Below are 20,740 nucleotides of genomic sequence, written 5' to 3' on the forward strand. Positions count from 1 at the left end.
CACCTATTGCATCTGCATGGGTGAGTAGTGCTATCTAAAAATGGGCAGATAACTTGTCATCTGAAATAGATACCCTGGACAGGGATAGCATTCTTCTGACACTGGGTCATATCAGGGACGCTGCAGTCTACCTAAAGGAAGCTGTGAGAGATATTGGCCTCTTGGGATCACGGGCCAATGCCATGGCAGTCTCAGCTAGGAGAACATGGATTCATCAATGGAATGCTGATGCTGACTCTAAGAAAGCTATGGAGTCTCTACCGTATAAAGGTGGTGTATTCTTTGGTGACGGCCTTGCTGAGTTGGTATCTACGGCTACCCGTGGGTAAGTCATCATTTTAACCTTATGTGCCTGCACCACAAAATAAAGCACACTATCAGATGCAGTCCTTTCGGCCCAATAAATACAGAAAAGGCAGAGGATCTTCCTTCCTTGCTGCTAGAGGAAAGGGAAAGGGTAAGCGATCACCGGCCGTGGCCGGTTCCCAGGAGCAGAAGTCCTCCCCAGCTTCTGCCAAGTCCACCGCATGACACTGGGCTCCTCTGCGGGAGTATGCATCGGTGGGGGCACGTCTCGGGCTCTTCAGTCAGTTCTGGGCTCGTTCGGGCCTGGACCCATAGGTTTTAGAAATAGTGTCCCAAGGGTACAAACTGGAGTTTCAAGACGTCCCCCCTCACCGATTTTTCAAATCTGCCTTACCAGCTTCTCTTCCAGACAGGGAAGTGGTATGCACTGCAATACAAAAATTGTGACACAACCAAGTCATTGTCAGGGTTCCCCCGTCACAACAGGGAGAAGGCTTTTATTCGAGCCTGTTCGTGGTCCCGAAGCTGGACGGCTCAGTCAGGCCAATCCTGAACCTCAAATCCCTCCATTTCTACCTGAGAAAATTCAAATTCAAGATGGAATCTCTCCGGGCTGTGATCCCCAGTCTCGAGGAGGGGGATTTTATGGTGTCGGTAGACATAAAGGATACCTACTTCCATGTTCCCATTTATCCTCCACATCAGGCTTACCTGAGGTTTGCTATTCAGGATTGTCATTACCAATTTCAGACGTTGCCGTTTGATCTGTCCATGGCTCAGAGGGTTTTCACCAAAGTAATGGCCGAAATGATGGTTCTCCTGTGCAAACAAGGAGTCACAATTATACCGTACTTGGACGATCTCCTGATAAAGGCGAGAAGACTAAATGCTGCAGAACATTACGCTATCTCTGACAATTCTGCAGCAACATGGTTGGCTCGTAAACTTGCCAAAGTCGCAGTTTGTTCCGACGAGACGGCTGTCGTTTTTGGGAATTATTCTGGACACAGAATTACAGAGCGTTTTCCTTCCAGTGGAAAAGGCTCTGGAAATTCAGAACCTGGTCAAACAAATTCTGAAACCAGCAGGAGTATCGATCCATCAATGCACTTGGTTGCTGGGGAAGATGGTGGCGGCCTACGAGGCCATTCAGTTTGGCAGATTCCATGCCACAGTGTTTCAGTGGGACCTATTAGACAAGTGGTCCGGATTCCATCTGCACATGCACCGAACGACAACCCTGGCCTCCAAGACCAGAATCTCACTCCTGTGGTGGCTGCACAGCTCTCACATCCTAGAGGGACGCAGGTTCGGGATCCAGGACTGGATTGTAGTGACCACGGATGCGAGTCTCCGAGGCTGGGGAGCAGTCACGCAGGGGGAAAGCTTCCAGGGAAAAATAAGAATTTACTCACCGGTAATTCTATTTCTCGTAGTCCGTAGTGGATGCTGGGGGACTCCGTAAGGACCATGGGGAATAGACGGCTATAAATATATAATATAATAAAGAGGACTTACTTAAAATTATGCCTTTGTCACTGTGCAGCAAGTAAGTCCTATTTATGTATACATAGTGTCAGTCAACTTGGGGTCGGTGTTTGGACGTAGGGTCCCCCGTGCCTGTTCTGGCTGGACTGTCTCAGGGCATCACCATTTAAATACACAGTCACTTTTTATATCCTGTTTGTCTATTATTTATGTATGCACATTTTTTTTCACATACTTTCTACCTTTAAACTCATAGTAGGGACCTCCATATACTCACACTTTATATCCCTTTACTATCACTATTTTTTAGTGTGATGCCCTGGGGGGGGTCCTTTGCTGGATCATGTTTGGGGGTTTCGTTTGTTCCGGATGTTGGCCCCATAGTGTTAGGAACCTGCCCGACAAGAGGTGACCTGGACGATTGGTGGGTAGGCCAATATCATTGGCCAACGATATACTAACAACCTCTTATGATTTACTATATTATACTGTAATGATCGCTTAGTGCATCTGCACCCCCTTTTGTCTGTGTGTACTACTTTATTCTCAGCAGCATAGCACCTTTCATTACTGGAGGGTGTGCAATTTAGAACCATTTCCCTATCACAACCCATGTAGTACCTCTTTTCTGCCTGGTGTGTCACTCTCTGCTCTGGTGCTTCTAGCATACTCTGGTCCGTATCTCAGTAGAGAGAGCGACACCCCAGGCAGGAAAGAGGAACTACACAGGTTTTGAAAGGTGCAGGGTGCTACAATGAACACATCCGCTGCGTACAGACTCACAGCGGGTTCACTACGATATGCCGGCGGTCGGGCTCCCGGTGGTTTACCGACAGTGTGGCGAGCGTAAATTAACCCCTTGCGGGCTCACTGCGCTCGCCACGCTACGGTCACGGTGGCGTGTTACGCGCGCCACACTATTTTATTTTCCCTCCAGGGGCGTCGTGGATCCCCGCGAGGGAGAATAAGTGTCAGTATGCCGGCTGTCGGGATCCCGGTGTCTGTATACTGTGCGCCGGGATCCCAAGAGCCGGCATACTGAAGACCACCCCTCACAGCACCTGTGCCAATGTGCCCATCTTTGTATCAGGCCTAATATCACTGATCTGCCTGATGCTTAATGTATAGGTCTCATATATATATATTTATGGGGGGTTTTCTTCTTTTGTGTATGGCTCTTTTATTCTCTCGTGATCCTTAGTGTTACAAAGTGTGACTGCGGGCCCTCTGTATCTATATAAGCAATAAGCGTTGGGAAGAAGTCTGGGCAGTAGAGGGCGCTGAAGCTGCCGGAAGAGGTGATAAAGCTAGTTACTCACGATGTGTGCTGTGTGTCTGTGAACGGCGGCCATTTTGCTGTAGCCCGGAGCTGTGCTATATATATATATATATATATATATATATATATATATATGAAGGGGAAAGTACGGGCGGCGTCTCCTACATGGCGGATCACTGTCACTGCTACACTGACTCATCACTAATGAAACGGTTACACGGGAATTATATCACTACCGTATTATTATTACACCAGCAGCGCGGCGCCATTACCCCATGGTCTCACCGTTACCACAGCAACAACTCCCGCCTACCATGGATGACGCGGAGGATGGGGCCGGACTACGGGCTGTTTCCGGTGCCATTTTGGAACGGTTGTACCTGTTTCCTGACCTGCTATGCTAGCACTGTGGACCCTGGAGATCCTGACACACACTGTACTACATACTGCTTACTATACAGCGTCACACCTGAGGTAATGTGTCACTCTTATACTGTAGTGTTATTATATAGCGTCACACCTGAGGTAATGTGTCACTCTTATACTATAGTGTTATTATATAGCGTCACACCTGAGGTAATATGTCACTCTTATACTATAGTGTTATTATATAGCGTCACACCTGAGGTAATATGTCACTCTTATACTATAGTGTTATTATATAGCGTCACACCTGAGGTAATATGTCACTCTTATTCTATAGTGTTATTATATAGCGTCACACCTGAGGTATTATGTCACTCTTATACTATAGTGTTACTATATAGCGTCACACCTGAGGTAATATGTCACTCTTATACTATAGTGTTATTATATAGCGTCACACCTGAGGTAATGTGTCACTCTTATACTGTAGTGTTACTATATAGCGTCACACCTGAGGCAATATGTCACTCTTATACTATAGTGTTATTTTCTCTATCGTCCTAGTGGATGCTGGGGTTCCTGAAAGGACCATGGGGAATAGCGGCTCCGCAGGAGACAGGGCACAAAAGTAAAGCTTTCCGATCAGGTGGTGTGCACTGGCTCCTCCCCCTATGACCCTCCTCCAAGCCAGTTAGATTTTTGTGCCCGGCCGAGAAGGGTGCAATCTAGGTGGCTCTCCTAAAGAGCTGCTTAGAAAAGTTTAGCTTAGGTTTTTTATTTTACAGTGAGTCCTGCTGGCAACAGGATCACTGCAACGAGGGACTTAGGGGAGAAGAAGTGAACTCACCTGCGTGCAGGATGGATTGGCTTCTTGGCTACTGGACATCAGCTCCAGAGGGACGATCACAGGTACAGCCTGGATGGTCACCGGAGCCTTGCCGCCGGCCCCCTTGCAGATGCTGAAGTAAGAAGAGGTCCAGAATCGGCGGCAGAAGACTCCTCAGTCTTCTAAAGGTAGCGCACAGCACTGCAGCTGTGCGCCATTTTCCTCTCAGCACACTTCACACGGCAGTCACTGAGGGTGCAGGGCGCTGGGAGGGGGGCGCCCTGGGAGGCAAATGAATACCTATTTTGGCTAAAAATACCTCACATATAGCCTCCGGAGGCTATATGGAGATATTTAACCCCTGCCAGAATCCGTTAAGAGCGGGAGACGAGGCCGCCGAAAAAGGGGCGGGGCCTATCTCCTCAGCACACAGCGCCATTTTCCCTCACAGAAAGGCTGGAGGGAAGGCTCCCAGGCTCTCCCCTGCACTGCACTACAGAAACAGGGTTAAAACAGAGAGGGGGGGCACTAATTTGGCGATATGCTTATATATTAAGATGCTATAAGGGAAAACACTTATATAAGGTTGTCCCTATATAATTATAGCGTTTTTGGTGTGTGCTGGCAAACTCTCCCTCTGTCTCTCCAAAGGGCTAGTGGGTCCTGTCCTCTATCAGAGCATTCCCTGTGTGTGTGCTGTGTGTCGGTACGTGTGTGTCGACACACACGTGTAGGAGGACGATGTTGGTGAGGAGGCGGAGCAATTGCCTGTAATGGTGATGTCACTCTCTAGGGAGTCGACACCGGAATGGATGGCTTATTTAGGAAATTACGTGATAATGTCAACACGCTGCAAGGTCGGTTGACGACATGAGACGGCCGACAAACAATTAGTACCGGTCCAGACGTCTCAAAAACACCGTCAGGGGTTTTTAAAACGCCCGTTTACTTTAGTCGGTCGACACAGACACAGACAGGGACACTGAATCCAGTGTCGACGGTGAATAAACAAACGTATTCCTTATTAGGGCCACACGTTAAAGGCAATGAAGGAGGTGTTACATATTTCTGATACTACAAGTACCACAAAAGAGGGTATTATGTGGGATGTGAAAAAACTACCATAGTTTTTCCTGAATCAGATAAATTAAATAAAGTGTGTGATGATGCGTGGGTTCCCCCCGATAGAAAATTATGGGCGGTATACCCTTTCCCGCCAGAAGTTAGGGCGCGTTGGGAAACACCCCTTAAGGTGGATAAGGCGCTCACACGCTTATCAAAACAAGTGGCGGTACCGTCTATAGATAGGGCCGTCCTCAAGGACCAGCTGACAGGAGGCTGGAAAATATCATAAAAAGTATATACACACATACTGGTGTTATACTGCGACCAGCGATCGCCTCAGCCTGGATGTGCAGAGCTGGGGTGGCTTGGTCGGATTCCCTGACTAAAAATATTGATACCCTTGACAGGGACAGTATTTTATTGACTATAGAGCATTTAAAGGATGCATTTCTATATATGCGAGATGCACAGAGGGATATTTGCACTCTGGCATCATGAGTAAATGCGATGTCCATAACTGCCAGAAGATGTTATGGACACGACAGTGGTCAGGTGATGCAGATTCCAAACGGCACAAAGGTGTATTGCCGTATAAAGGAAGAGGAGTTATTTGGGGTCGGTCCATCGGACCTGGTGGCCACGGCAACTGCTGGAAAATCCACCGTTTTTTACCCTAAGTCACATCTCTGCAGAAAAAGACACCGTCTTTTCAGCCTCAGTCCTCTCGTCCCTATAAGATCATATCTGCCCAGGGATAGAGGAAAGGGAAGAAGACTGCAGCAGGCAGCCCATTCCCAGGAACAGAAGCGTTCCACCGCTTCTGACAAGTTCTCAGCATGGCGCTGAGACCGTACAGGACCCCTGGATCCTACAAGTAGTATCCCGGGGGTACAGATTGGAATGTCGAGACGTTTCCCCTTCGCAGGCTCCTGAAGTCTGCTTTACCAAGGTCTCCCTCCGACAAGGAGGCAGTATGGGAAAAAATTCACAAGCTGTATTCCCAGCAGGTGATAATTAAATTACCCCTCCTACTACAGAAAAGGGGTATTATTCCACACTATATTGTGGTACTGAAGCCAGAAGGCTAGGTGAGACTTATTCTAAAAAATTTTTTTTGAACACTTACAAGGGTTCAAATCAAGATGAAGTCACTCAGAGCAGTGATAACGAACCAGGAAGAAGGGGACTATATAGTGTCCCGGGACATCAGGGATGCTTACCTCTATGTCCCAAATTTGCCCTTCTCACTAAGGGTACCTCAGGTTCGTGGTGCAGAACTGTCACTATCAGTTTCAGACGCTGCCGTTTGGATTGTCCACGGCACCCCGGGTCTTTACCAAGGTAATGGCTGAAATGATGATTCTTCTTCGAAGAAAAGGCGTCTTAATTATCCCTTACTTGGACGATCTCCTGATAAGGGCATAGTCCAGGGAACAGTTGGAGGTCGGAGTAGCACTATCTCGGATACTGCTACAACAGCACGTGTGGATTCTAAATATTCCAAAATCGCAGCTGATCCCGACGACACGTCTGCTGTGCCTAGGGATGATTCTGGACACAGTCCAAAAAAAGGTGTTTCTCCCGGAAGAGAAAGCCAGGGAGTTATCCGAGCTAGTCAGGAACCTCCTAAAAACAGTGCATCATTGCACAAGGGTCCTGGTAAAAATGGTGGCTTCCTACGAAGCAATTCCATTCGGCAGATTTCACGCAAGAACTTTTCAGTGGGATCTGCTGGACAAATGGTCCGGATCGCATCTTCAGATGCATCAGCGGATAACCCTATATCCAAGGACAAGGGTGTCTCTCCTGTGGTGGTTACAGAGTGCTCATCTTCTAGAGGGCCGCAGATTCGGCATTCAGGATTGGATGCTGGTGACCACGGAGCCCAGCCCGAGAGGCTGGGGAGCAGTCACACAAGGAAAAAATTTCCAGGGAGTGTGATCAAGTCTGGAGACTTTTCTCCACATAAATATACTGGAGCTAAGGGTAAATTTATAATGCTCTAAGCTTAGCAAGACCTCTGCTTCAAGGTCAGCCGGTATTGATCCAGTGGGATAAACATCACGGCAGTCGCCCACGTAAACAGACAGGGCGACACAAGAAGCAGGAGGGCAATGGCAAAAACTGCAAGGACTTTTCGCTGGGCGGAAAATCATGTGATAACACTGTCAGCAGTGTTTCATCCCGGGAATGGAAACTGGGAAGCAGACTTCCTCAGCAGGCACGACCTCCACCCGGGAGAGTGGAAACTTCATCGGGAAGTTTTTTCCACATGATTGTAAACCGTTGGGAAATACCAAAGGTGGACATGATGGCGTCCCGTCTGAACAAAAAACGGGACAGGTATTGCGCCAGGTCAAGAGACCCTCAGGCAATAGCTGTGGACGTTCTGGTAACACCGTGGGTGTACCAGTCGGTGTATGTGTTCCCTCCTCTGCTTCTCATACCTAAGGTGCTGAGAATTATAAGACGTAGAGGAGTAAGAACTATACTCATGGCTCCGGATTGGCCAAGAAGGACTTGGTACCCGGAACTTCAAGAGATGCTTACAGAGGTCTTATGGCCTCTGCCGCTAAGAAGGGACTTGCTTCAGCAAGTACCATGTCTGTTCCAAGACTTAACGCAGCTGCGTTTGTCGGCATGGCGGTGGAAAGCCGGATCCTAAGGGAAAAAGGCATTCCGGAAGAGGTCATTCCTACCCTGGTCAAAGCCAGAAAGGAGGTGACCGCACAACATTATCACCACATGTGGCGAAAATATGTTGCGTGGTGTGAGGCCAGGAAGGCCCCACAAAGAAATTTCAACTCGGTCGTTTCCTGCATTTCCTGCAAACAGGAGTGTCTATGGGCCTCAAATTGGGGTCCATTAAGGTTCAAATTTCGGCCCTGTCGATTTTCTTCCAGAAAGAATTGGCTTCAGTTCCTGAAGTCCAGAAGTTTGTCAAGGGAGTATTGCATATACAACCCCCTTTTGTGCCTCCAGTGGCACTGTGGGATCTCAACGTAGTTCTGGGATTCCTCAAATCACATTGGTTTAAAACCAGTCAAATCTGTGGATTTGAAGCATCTCACATGAAAAGTGACCATGCTCTTGGCCCTGGCCTGGACCAGGCGAGTGTCAAATTGGTGGTTTTTTCTCAAAAAAGCCCATATCTGTTTGTCCATTCGGACAGGGCAGAGCTGCGGACTCGTCCCCAGTTCTCTCCCTAAGGTGGTGTCAGTGTTTCACCTGAACCAGCTTATTGTGGTGCCTTGCACCTACTAGGGACTTGGAGGACTCCAAGTTGCTAGATGTTGTCAGGGCCCTGAAAATATGTTCCAGGACGGCTGGAGTCAGGAAAACTGACTTGCTGTTATCCTGTATGCACCCAACAAACTGGGTGCTCTTGCTTCTAAGCAGACTATTGCTAGTTGGATGTGTAATACAATTCAGCTTGCACATTCTGTGGCAGGCCTGCCACAGCCAAAATATGTAAATGCCCATTCCACAAGGAAGGTGGGCTCATCTTGGGCGGCTGCCCGAGGGGTCTCGGCTTTACAACTTTGCCGAGCAGCTACTTGGTCAGGGGCAAACACGTTTGCTAAATTCTACAAATTTGATACCCTGGCTAAGGAGGACCTGGAGTTCTCTCATTCGGTGATGCAGAGTCATCCGCACTCTCCCGCCCGTTTGGGAGCTTTGGTATAATCCCCATGGTCCTTTCAGGAACCCCAGCATCCACTAGGACGATAGAGAAAATAAGAATTTACTTACCGATAATTCTATTTCTCGGAGTCCGTAGTGGATGCTGGGCGCCCATCCCAAGTGCGGATTATCTGCAATACTTGTACATAGTTACAAAAATCGGGTTATTATTGTTGTGAGCCATCTTTTCAGAGGCTCCGCTGTTATCATACTGTTAACTGGGTTTAGATCACAAGTTGTACGGTGTGATTGGTGTGGCTGGTATGAGTCTTACCCGGGATTCAAAATTCCTCCCTTATTGTGTACGCTCGTCCGGGCACAGTACCTAACTGGCTTGGAGGAGGGTCATAGGGGGAGGAGCCAGTGCACACCACCTGATCGGAAAGCTTTACTTTTGTGCCCTGTCTCCTGCGGAGCCGCTATTCCCCATGGTCCTTTCAGGAACCCCAGCATCCACTACGGACTCCGAGAAATAGAATTATCGGTAAGTAAATTCTTATTATATAGCGTCACACCTGAGGTAATATGTCACTCTTATACTATAGTGTTATTATATAGCGTCACACCTGAGGTAATGTGTCACTCTTATACTATAGCGTTATTATATAGCGTCACACCTGAGGTAATATGTCACTTATACTATAGTGTTATTATATAGCGTCACACCTGAGGTAATATGTCACTCTTATACTATAGTGTTATTATATAGCGTCACACCTGAGGTATTATGTCACTCTTATACTATAGTGTTATTATATAGCGTCACACCTGAGGTAATATGTCACTCTTATACTATAGTGTTATTATATAGCGTCACACCTGAGGTAATATGTCACTCTTATACTATAGTGTTATTATATAGCGTCACACCTGAGGTATTATGTCACTCTTATACTATAGTGTTATTATATAGCGTCACACCTGAGGTAATATGTCACTCTTATACTATAGTGTTATTATATAACGTCACACCTGAGGTAATATGTCACTCTTATACTATAGTGTTATTATATAGCGTCACACCTGAGGTAATATGTCACTCTTATACTATAGTGTTATTATATAGTGTCACACCTGAGGTAATATGTCACTCTTATACTGTAGTGTTATTATATAGCGTCACACCTGAGGTAATGTGTCACTCTTATACTATAGTGTTATTATATAACGTCACACCTGAGGTAATATGTCACTCTTATACTATAGTGTTATTATATAGCGTCACACCTGAGGTAATGTGTCACTCTTATACTATAGTGTTATTATATAACGTCACACCTGAGGTAATATGTCACTCTTATACTATAGTGTTATTATATAGCGTCACACCTGAGGTAATGTGTCACTCTTATACTATAGTGTTATTATATAGCGTCACACCTGAGGTAATGTGTCACTCTTATACTATAGTGTTATTATATAGCGTCACACTGAGGTAATATGTCACTCTTATACTATAGTGTTATTATATAGCGTCACACCTGAGGTAATATGTCACTCTTATACTATAGTGTTATTATATAGCGTCACACCTGAGGTAATATGTCACTCTTATACTATAGTGTTATTATATAGCGTCACACTGAGGTAATATGTCACTCTTATACTATAGTGTTATTATATAGCGTCACACCTGAGGTAATATGTCACTCTTATACTATAGTGTTATTATATAGCGTCACACCTGAGGTAATATGTCACTCTTATACTATAGTGTTATTATATAGCGTCACACCTGAGGTATTATGTCACTCTTATACTATAGTGTTATTATATAGCGTCACACCTGAGGTAATATGTCACTCTTATACTATAGTGTTATTATATAACGTCACACCTGAGGTAATATGTCACTCTTATACTATAGTGTTATTATATAGCGTCACACCTGAGGTAATATGTCACTCTTATACTATAGTGTTATTATATAACGTCACACCTGAGGTAATATGTCACTCTTATACTATAGTGTTATTATATAGCGTCACACCTGAGGTATTATGTCACTCTTATACTATAGTGTTATTATATAGCGTCACACCTGAGGTAATGTGTCACTCTTATACTATAGTGTTATTATATAACGTCACACCTGAGGTAATGTGTCACTCTTATACTATAGTGTTATTATATAGCGTCACACCTGAGGTGTTATGTCACTCTTATACTGTAGTGTTACTATATAGCGTCACACCTGAGGTAATATGTCACTCTTATACTATAGTGTTATTATATAGCGTCACACCTGAGGTAATATGTCACTCTTATACTATAGTGTTATTATATAACGTCACACCTGAGGTAATATGTCACTCTTATACTGTAGTGTTACTATATAGCGTCACACCTGAGGTAATATGTCACTCTTATACTATAGTGTTATTATATAGCGTCACACCTGAGGTAATATGTCACTCGTATACTATAGTGTTATTATATAGCGTCACACCTGAGGTAATGTCACTCTTATACTATAGTGTTATTATATAGCGTCACACCTGAGCTGATGTGCCACTCTTATACTATAGTGTTATTATATAGCGTCACACCTGAGGTAATGTGTCACTCTTATACTGTAGTGTTACTATATAGCGTCACACCTGAGGTAATATGTCACTCTTATACTATAGTGTTATTATATAGCGTCACACCTGAGGTAATGTGTCACTCTTATACTGTAGTGTTATTATATAGCGTCACACCTGAGGTAATATGTCACTCTTATACTATAGTGTTATTATATAGCGTCACACCTGAGGTAATGTGTCACTCTTATACTGTAGTGTTACTATATAGCGTCACACCTGAGGTAATATGTCACTCTTATACTATAGTGTTATTATATAGCGTCACACCTGAGGTAATGTCACTCTTATACTATAGTGTTATTATATAGCGTCACACCTGAGGTAATATGTCACTCTTATACTGTAGTGTTATTATATAGCGTCACACCTGAGGTATTATGTCACTCTTATACTGTAGTGTTATTATATAGCGTCACACCTGAGGTAATATGTCACTCTTATACTATAGTGTTATTATATAACGTCACACCTGAGGTAATATGTCACTCTTATACTATAGTGTTATTATATAGCGTCACACCTGAGGTATTATGTCACTCTTATACTGTAGTGTTACTATATAGCGTCACACCTGAGGTAATATGTCACTCTTATACTATAGTGTTATTATATAGCGTCACACCTGAGGTAATATGTCACTCTTATACTATAGTGTTATTATATAACGTCACACCTGAGGTAATATGTCACTCTTATACTGTAGTGTTACTATATAGCGTCACACCTGAGGTAATATGTCACTCTTATACTATAGTGTTATTATATAGCGTCACACCTGAGGTAATATGTCACTCTTATACTATAGTGTTATTATATAGCGTCACACCTGAGGTAATGTCACTCTTATACTATAGTGTTATTATATAGTGTCACACCTGAGCTGATGTGCCACTGTTATACTATAGTGTTATTATATAGCGTCACACCTAAGGTAATGTGTCACTCTTATACTGTAGTGTTACTATATAGCGTCACACCTGAGGTAATATGTCACTCTTATACTATAGTGTTATTATATAGCGTCACACCTGAGGTAATGTGTCACTCTTATACTGTAGTGTTATTATATAGCGTCACACCTGAGGTATTATGTCACTCTTATACTATAGTGTTATTATATAGCGTCACACCTGAGGTAATGTCACTCTTATACTATAGTGTTATTATATAGCGTCACACCTGAGGTAATATGTCACTCTTATACTGTAGTGTTATTATATAGCGTCACACCTGAGGTAATATGTCACTCTTATACTATAGTGTTATTATATAACGTCACACCTGAGGTAATATGTCACTCTTATACTATAGTGTTATTATATAGCGTCACACCTGAGGTATTATGTCACTCTTATACTGTAGTGTTACTATATAGCGTCACACCTGAGGTAATATGTCACTCTTATACTATAGTGTTATTATATAGCGTCACACCTGAGGTAATATGTCACTCTTATACTATAGTATTATTATATAACGTCACACCTGAGGTAATATGTCACTCTTATACTGTAGTGTTACTATATAGCGTCACACCTGAGGTAATATGTCACTCTTATACTATAGTGTTATTATATAGCGTCACACCTGAGGTAATGTCACTCTTATACTATAGTGTTATTATATAGCGTCACACCTGAGCTGATGTGCCACTCTTATACTATAGTGTTATTATATAGCGTCACACCTGAGGTAATGTGTCACTCTTATACTGTAGTGTTACTATATAGCGTCACACCTGAGGTAATATGTCACTCTTATACTATAGTGTTATTATATAGCGTCACACCTGAGGTAATATGTCACTCTTATACTGTAGTGTTATTATATAGCGTCACACCTGAGGTAATATGTCACTCTTATACTGTAGTGTTATTATATAGCGTCACACCTGAGGTAATGTCACTCTTATACTATAGTGTTATTATATAGCGTCACACCTGAGGTAATGTCACTCTTATACTATAGTGTTATTATATAGCGTCACACCTGAGGTAATATGTCACTCTTATACTGTAGTGTTATTATATAGCGTCACACCTGAGGTAATGTCACTCTTATACTATAGTGTTATTATATAGCGTCACACCTGAGGTAATGTCACTCTTATACTGTAGTGTTACTATATAGCGTCACACCTGAGGTAATATGTCACTCTTATACTATAGTGTTATTATATAGCGTCACACCTGAGGTAATATGTCACTCTTATACTATAGTGTTATTATATAGCGTCACACCTGAGGTAATATGTCACTCTTATACTGTAGTGTTATTATATAGCGTCACACCTGAGGTAATGTGTCACTCTTATACTATAGTGTTATTATATAACGTCACACCTGAGGTAATGTGTCACTCTTATACTATAGTGTTATTATATAGCGTCACACCTGAGGTAATGTGTCACTCTTATACTATAGTGTTATTATATAGCGTCACACCTGAGGTAATATGTCACTCTTATACTATAGTGTTATTATATAGCGTCACACTGAGGTAATATGTCACTCTTATACTATAGTGTTATTATATAGCGTCACACCTGAGGTAATATGTCACTCTTATACTATAGTGTTATTATATAGCGTCACACCTGAGGTAATATGTCACTCTTATACTATAGTGTTATTATATAGCGTCACACCTGAGGTAATGTCACTCTTATACTATAGTGTTATTATATAGCGTCACACCTGAGGTAATATGTCACTCTTATACTGTAGTGTTATTATATAGCGTCACACCTGAGGTAATATGTCACTCTTATACTATAGTGTTATTATATAACGTCACACCTGAGGTAATATGTCACTCTTATACTATAGTGTTATTATATAGCGTCACACCTGAGGTATTATGTCACTCTTATACTGTAGTGTTACTATATAGCGTCACACCTGAGGTAATATGTCACTCTTATACTATAGTGTTATTATATAGCGTCACACCTGAGGTAATATGTCACTCTTATACTATAGTGTTATTATATAACGTCACACCTGAGGTAATATGTCACTCTTATACTGTAGTGTTACTATATAGCGTCACACCTGAGGTAATATGTCACTCTTATACTATAGTGTTATTATATAGCGTCACACCTGAGGTAATGTCACTCTTATACTATAGTGTTATTATATAGCGTCACACCTGAGCTGATGTGCCACTCTTATACTATAGTGTTATTATATAGCGTCACACCTGAGGTAATGTGTCACTCTTATACTGTAGTGTTACTATATAGCGTCACACCTGAGGTAATATGTCACTCTTATACTATAGTGTTATTATATAGCGTCACACCTGAGGTAATGTGTCACTCTTATACTGTAGTGTTATTATATAGCGTCACACCTGAGGTAATGTCACTCGTATACTATAGTGTTATTATATAGTGTCACACCTGAGGTAATGTCACTCTTATACTATAGTGTTATTATATAGCGTCACACCTGAGCTGATGTGCCACTCTTATACTATAGTGTTATTATATAGCGTCACACCTGAGGTAATGTGTCACTCTTATACTGTAGTGTTACTATATAGCGTCACACCTGAGGTAATATGTCACTCTTATACTATAGTGTTATTATATAGCGTCACACCTGAGGTAATATGTCACTCTTATACTGTAGTGTTATTATATAGCGTCACACCTGAGGTAATATGTCACTCTTATACTGTAGTGTTATTATATAGCGTCACACCTGAGGTAATATGTCACTCTTATACTATAGTGTTATTATATAGCGTCACACCTGAGGTAATATGTCCCTCGTATACTGTAGTGTTATTATATAGTGTCACACCTGAGGTAATGTGTCACTCTTATACTATAGTGTTATTATATAGCGTCACACCTGAGGTAATATGTCACTCTTATACTGTAGTGTTACTATATAGCGTCACACCTGAGGTAATATGTCACTCTTATACTATAGTGTTATTATATAGCGTCACACCTGAGGTAATATGTCACTCGTATACTATAGTGTTATTATATAGCGTCACACCTGAGGTAATGTGTCACTCTTATACTATAGTGTTATTATATAGCGTCACACCTGAGGTAATGTATCACTCTTATACTATAGTGTTATTATATAGCGTCACACCTGAGGTAATGTATCACTCTTATACTGTAGTGTTATTATATAGCGTCACACCTGAGGTAATGTATCACTCTTATACTATAGTGTTATTATATAGCGTCACACCTGAGGTAATGTGTCACTCTTATACTATAGCGTTATTATATAGCGTCACACCTGAGGTAATGTATCACTCTTATACTATAGTGTTATTATATAGCGTCACACCTGAGGTAATGTGTCACTCTTATACTATAGCGTTATTATATAGCGTCACACCTGAGGTAATATGTCACTTATACTATAGTGTTATTATATAGCGTCACACCTGAGGTAATATGTCACTCTTATACTATAGTGTTATTATATAGCGTCACACCTGAGGTAATATGTCACTCTTATACTATAGCGTTATTATATAGCGTCACACCTGAGGTAATGTGTCACTCTTATACTATAGTGTTATTATATAGCGTCACACCTGAGGTAATGTGTCACTCTTATACTATAGCGTTATTATATAGCGTCACACCTGAGGTAATATGTCACTTATACTATAGTGTTATATAGCGTCACACCTGAGGTAATATGTCACTCTTATACTATAGTGTTATTATATAGCGTCACACCTGAGGTAATGTATCACTCTTATACTGTAGTGTTATTATATAGCGTCACACCTGAGGTAATATGTCACTCTTATACTATAGTGTTATTATATAGCGTCACACCTGAGGTAATATGTCACTCTTATACTATAGTGTTATTATATAGCGTCACACTGAGGTAATATGTCACTCTTATACTATACAGTGATCGCAAAATACGCGCTATAGCGCGTTTTTACGCGCTACAGGAAGAGACGTACCCGGTTTTAAAAAATGAGCGGGTCCCATAGGACGCGCTGTGTATCACTGCACCAATAGGAGACTCTGTCTTCCCATCCAATCACCGCCGCGCCTCCTCATCCAATCGCCGCCGCATCTCTCTATCCGCATGCACCCAGAAGGCCCCGCCCCCTACACCGCGCACACACATCACACCGGGGGCAAGATGCTCCGCTGAAGCTGGTCTTCTATAAGTCCTCTTGTGGCGGTGCGGCCCGCCTCCCCCCCCCCCCCCCCGATCACCCGCTGGAGCCTCAAGGGAGCCGGACCGAGTGAGGACGCCCCCCCCGCCGATCACCCGCTGGAGCTTCACGGAGCCGGACAGAGTGAGGACGCCCCCCCCCGCCGATCACCCGCTGGAGCTTCACGGAGCCGGACAGAGTGAGGACGCCCCCCCCGCCGATCACCCGCTGGAGCTTCACGGAGCCGGACAGAGTGAGGACGCCCCCCCCCCGCCGATCACCCGCTGGAGCTTCACGGAGCCGGACAGAGTGAGGACGCCCCCGCCGATCACCCGCTGGAGCTTCACGGGAGCCGGACAGACAGTGAGGACGGCTCTGCGGCGCGCTACACACTGTGCTGCGGGGATGTTGAACGCCGGTGACCGGGGACTGTGCTTGCTGTGCGGAGGGGTGAGCTGGACTTACGGTGGCGGCAGGGGGGCTGTTCATATCGGTGGGATGGCGGAGATGGGGGCTGCATGGCGCCTGCAAACAGGTGTTAAACGCAACATTTTTGTGGTATGGAGTGGGGGTGAGGCGAGAGGGTGACAGTGCTGCTGGTCTCTGCAGCATACAGGACCCTTGATACAACCACTGGATTCGAGTCATGCTGCCTGTAATTTATGTGCTGACTGATCAACTTCAGTGACACTCACTGTGCTTGTCTGCCTTTGTTGGTTACTGCTGGTTGCTGTTGGTTACTGCTGGTTGCCGCTGGTTACTGTAAAGGCAGCCAGCACAGTGAGTGTCACTGAAGTTGATCAGTCAGCACATAAATTACAGGCAGCATGACTCAAATCCAGTGGTTGTACCAAGTGTCCGAAGTCGTCGTCAGGATGTTGGCATTTAGTATACCGACACCAGCATCCCGATCGCAGCAAAGCCGACAAGAGTGACGAGTGCAGAGGGTACCCTAACCTCCCACCCCTAACCCTCCGTTTCCCGCAGCCTAAACCCAACCCACCCCCTTAGTGCCTAACACCTATACCCCCCCCCCCTCTGCAGCCTAACCCTCCCCAACACCATATCCTAACCCCCCCCCCCCCTTCCCACTTGCACGCTAAACCAGTGGCGGCAGTGCATACTTCCCTTCAGGATCCTGACTGTCAGGATATCGTTGCCGGGATCCTGATCACCTCTGGATGCCAGTGTTGGTATTGTGGCTGCTGTCAGGATTCCGGCATCGGTATTACGGCTGCTGGGATCCCGACAGCCAGGATCCTGAATGCATACTTCCGATATGATAACAGCCCAGCAGCATTGTCACCCTCCCTCCCCCACAACACTTTTGTAGTGTCTAAATCCAGTCTGGGGCTCTATTATAGCGGCACCATAAAGCCATTACATATAGAAAATGTATTATTTAATAATGTTGTCCTGTTTTTTAATCATATAATTGTTAAGTGCTCTACCTGGCGCAATGTGAATAACGTGCTCTGCCTGGCGCAATGTGAATAATGTGCTCTGCCTGGCGCAATGTGAATAACGTGCTATACCTGGCGCAATACGTATAACGTGCTCTACCTGGTGCAATGTGTGGCGCAATGTGTATAACGTGCTCTACCTGGTGCAATGTGTGGCGCAATGTGTATAACGTGCTCTACCTGGTGCAATGTGTGGCGCAATGTGTATAACGTGCTCTACCTGGTGCAATGTGTGGCGCAATGTGTATAACGTGCTCTACCTGGTGCAATGTGAATAACGTGCTCTCCTTGGCTCAGTGTGTATAGGAGGTTCTACCTGGTGCAATGTGTATAAGCGGCACTACTGTGTGGAATAATGTGAATTGGTACTATTATGTGACCACGCCCCTTCCCCACGAAGCTACGCCCCTAAAAAATTCCAGCGCGCCTTCGGCGCGCACTGTCACAGTTTTCAGTCTCAGTGCGGGAGAACCAATTCTCTTTCTGCCACAAGGTCACCAAAATGTCTAATTACATCTAAAGTGCGGGGTGTCCTGTATGCTACACAGCCCAGCAGCATCGTCACCCCATCCTCCCCCTTGCACCCCTTTTGTAGTGTCCAAATCAAGTTTGTGTTTTTATGTTTGAATCATTAATAAGACTAATTAAAACCTTCATTCCGATGGGACCCAGAAAAGGACAAGTAGGACCCCAATTTTTAAAAGTGAGGGGTCCCTGGGACCCACTTTTATTTGGTCTCAGCGCGATCACTGACTATAGTGTTATTATATAGCGTCACACCTGAGGTAATGTGTCACTCTTCTACTGTAGTGTTATTATATAGCGTCACACCTGAGGTAATGTCACTCTTATACTATAGTGTTATTATATAGCGTCACACCTGAGGTAATGTGTCACTCTTATACTGTAGTGTTACTATATAGCGTCACACCTGAGGTAATATGTCACTCTTATACTATAGTGTTATTATATAGCGTCACACCTGAGGTAATGTCACTCTTATACTATAGTGTTATTATATAGCGTCACACCTGAGGTAATATGTCACTCTTATACTGTAGTGTTATTATATAGCGTCACACCTGAGGTATTATGTCACTCTTATACTATAGTGTTATTATATAGCGTCACACCTGAGGTAATATGTCACTCTTATACTATAGTGTTATTATATAACGTCACACCTGAGGTAATATGTCACTCTTATACTATAGTGTTATTATATAGCGTCACACCTGAGGTATTATGTCACTCTTATACTGTAGTGTTACTATATAGCGTCACACCTGAGGTAATATGTCACTCTTATACTATAGTGTTATTATATAGCGTCACACCTGAGGTAATATGTCACTCTTATACTATAGTGTTATCATATAACGTCACACCTGAGGTAATATGTCACTCTTATACTGTAGTGTTACTATATAGCGTCACACCTGAGGTAATATGTCACTCTTATACTATAGTGTTATTATATAGCGTCACACCTGAGGTAATATGTCACTCTTATACTATAGTGTTATTATATAGCGTCACACTTGAGGTAATATGTCACTCGTATACTATAGTGTTATTATATAGCGTCACACCTGAGGTAATATGTCACTCTTATACTATAGTGTTATTATATAGCGTCACACCAGAGGTAATGTCACTCTTATACTGTAGTGTTATTATATAGCGTCACACCTGAGGTAATATGTCACTCTTATACTGTAGTGTTATTATATAGCGTCACACCTGAGGTATTATGTCACTCTTATACTGTAGTGTTATTATATAGCGTCACACCTGAGGTAATATGTCACTCTTATACTATAGTGTTATTATATAGCGTCACACCTGAGGTAATATGTCACTCTTATACTGTAGTGTTACTATATAGCGTCACACCTGAGGTAATATGTCACTCTTATACTATAGTGTTATTATATAGCGTCACACCTGAGGTAATATGTCACTCGTATACTATAGTGTTATTATATAGCGTCACACCTGAGGTAATGTGTCACTCTTATACTATAGTGTTATTATATAGCGTCACACCTGAGCTGATGTGCCACTCTTATACTATAGTGTTATTATATAGCGTCACACCTGAGGTAATGTATCACTCTTATACTATAGTGTTATTATATAGCGTCACACCTGAGGTAATGTGTCACTCTTATACTATAGCGTTATTATATAGCGTCACACCTGAGGTAATATGTCACTTATACTATAGTGTTATTATATAGCGTCACACCTGAGGTAATATGTCACTCTTATACTATAGTGTTATTATATAGCGTCACACCTGAGGTAATATGTCACTCTTATACTATAGCGTTATTATATAGCGTCACACCTGAGGTAATGTATCACTCTTATACTATAGTGTTATTATATAGCGTCACACCTGAGGTAATGTGTCACTCTTATACTATAGCGTTATTATATAGCGTCACACCTGAGGTAATATGTCACTCTTATACTATAGTGTTATTATATAGCGTCACACCTGAGG

The sequence above is a fragment of the Pseudophryne corroboree genome (assembly GCF_028390025.1).
Source record: "Pseudophryne corroboree isolate aPseCor3 chromosome 3 unlocalized genomic scaffold, aPseCor3.hap2 SUPER_3_unloc_62, whole genome shotgun sequence".
NCBI classification, from domain to species: Eukaryota; Metazoa; Chordata; class Amphibia; order Anura; family Myobatrachidae; genus Pseudophryne; species Pseudophryne corroboree.